This window comes from Geospiza fortis, unplaced genomic scaffold (genome assembly GCF_000277835.1).
Source record: "Geospiza fortis unplaced genomic scaffold, GeoFor_1.0 scaffold166, whole genome shotgun sequence".
Classification (NCBI taxonomy): Eukaryota; Metazoa; Chordata; class Aves; order Passeriformes; family Thraupidae; genus Geospiza; species Geospiza fortis.
The window spans coordinates 7,504,097-7,506,125 of record NW_005054310.1 but is presented as its reverse complement, the minus strand read 5'-3'; the positions used below and the strand labels follow the sequence as shown (position 1 = coordinate 7,506,125).

Here is a 2,029-nt window from a genome sequence, read left to right as displayed (position 1 = left end):
GAGGCAGCGCGCTGCCCCTGCCCCGGGGGACTGCTCCTGCTCGTGTCCCGCCTGGCCCGTGATCCCAGCTCCGCTCTCCCGATCTCCTGGTCCTCTCCTTGCTCCTCCCGCCCGGCGTCGCCGCCTCGCAGCGCTTTTGTGTCGTCTGTCCCCGGTGCCTTTCTCCCTCCGTTTCCTCTCCCCCGGGCTCGGCGACTCAGCTTTGTGCCAGTCCCTCCCCGAAGTCTCCTCGCAGCCTCCCCAGACCTTTCCTGATAAACCTGCTACCTCTTGACCTGCCGGAGACCCCTCCTCCCTCCCAGCCTTTGTCTGCGGTAGGGTGTTGTCTAAATTTGCAACCATGCCTTTTCCAAGGGGAAGGCATCACCTCTGCAGCTATGTTTTCTAGATCCTGCTTCAGTATCAAAATTTTTTAAGAACTGGATGGTCAGCAAACGACGTGTGTTTACTCCAGGGAGGGGGGCTCTCAACAGAAGCGCAGATGGGTGATCATGACTGAGCGCTAGGTTCTAGTTGCCAGTTGCCTGCCATCAAAATTTTGTTTGTTTTTTTTTTTTTTAATGAAATATCAAGATATTTAAATTCAAGTTACCGTGTTAGAACTGTCACTTTTAGCTAAAATGTTGTGGATCTGTTGCCTAATTTTAGGCATTTACAAAGCATGCAAGCCAGAGATCCACTGAAACATAGAGCAATACATGGAAATAAATAAAGATCAGTTTCCCATTGTACTAGGTGTGTGTGCATCAAACACACAATGCTCACTGCCTCTGTGTTTGAGATGGGTTTCAGAAACTGTTATTAATAAGGTCTCAGATACATTTTGGTAGATTTATGGGGTTGCTGTTTTCAAGGAGATTTCCTGAATTGTAATTGTCAAAGACCCCTGCTCCAACAGTAGCCTGCCATTATCCCAGGTAATGACGTTGTCTGGATAATGACATTCATGTATTTACACTCACACAAAGACCAGGGGATGTGATTGGGTGTAACTATGAATGCCACAGTCCTAAAAATCCCCCTGGTTTGGGGTTTCCATATTGTTCACATGTAGGTAAAGACAATACCACTGTTCAGGATACATGTTTTCATAGAGTGGTGGAGATGGGACAGCTAATGAACCCTTTAAAAATAAGCTGGATGAAATATTCTTCAGATTTACTTAGTGTCTTTGTTCGCTGTCTGTATTGTGAAGTTTTTCTAGACTGGAGGTTTTAGATGTGCTTTGATACATCTCAGTGAGCTCTGGCTCCTGGTAGAAGTGGTTTCATACAGACTTAATCAGAATGTTACTTTTAGAGATAAATTGCAAGGCTAAGAATCTTCCTGAAACATCAAGCAGCATAGGGTGATAGTTTATGTTGACAGTTCTCTTTCCTTCAGCATGGGCTCCTGCTGCACACAAATCTCCTTTAGGCCTTTTTCCTTGTTTATGTTTGATAAAATATTTATTTGCATTCTATGGGAGAGGTTTCAACAGCTGTGAAGTGCAGCTGAGAACCTATAGTGCTACTTTGCAAGTTTAAAGCTACGTCTGTATAGCTCACAAATGTGCATCAAAACATATAATCTTCCTACACTTTCCTCTGGTTTGATATTTCTGAAAAAAATCCCAGATTTTGCCCTATCCTTTTGTTTAACGTTGCTGGGGGTGCACTGGGAATTTGATTCTGTCACCCAGGTACTTGGCTGCCAGTATTTTTCTCCCTTCTTGTGGCTCTTTATGTGGTTCTGTGCTATATTTTGGTTATGCAGAGGAAGACTGCTAGGGTTTGGGAATCCTAGGGATATAATCTTCCCTCTTACAGCCTTTTCTTGTCAGGAGTTATTGTGTATTTTACACAGAAAAGGACTGTGGTTGGGGGGGGGATTATATTTTCCTTATTTTAAATTCTTTAATTTTTTTTATAACTTTTCTGCAGTGGTTTCTGGTGACAGGGTTGGAAGGGCATTGAACAGAGCTTATTTTGGCATTCCCCTACCTTTCAGAAATTTGTTGTCAAGTATGTACCTTTCTGTGTCCTTGTAT

General features: G+C 43.8%; 1 protein-coding gene across 2 annotated transcripts in view; it reads left to right on the top strand.

The window, feature by feature from the left end:
• The first annotated feature begins 291 nt into the window (after positions 1 to 291).
• Positions 292 to 2,029, top strand: part of TBC1D30 (TBC1 domain family member 30) — a 28,851-nt gene continuing 27,113 nt past the window's right edge. For both annotated transcript variants that reach the window (XM_031055569.1, XM_031055568.1), the window contains exon 1: positions 292 to 314. The gene's annotated coding sequence lies outside the window, so the exon portion shown is untranslated. The remainder of the gene's footprint in view (positions 315 to 2,029) is intronic.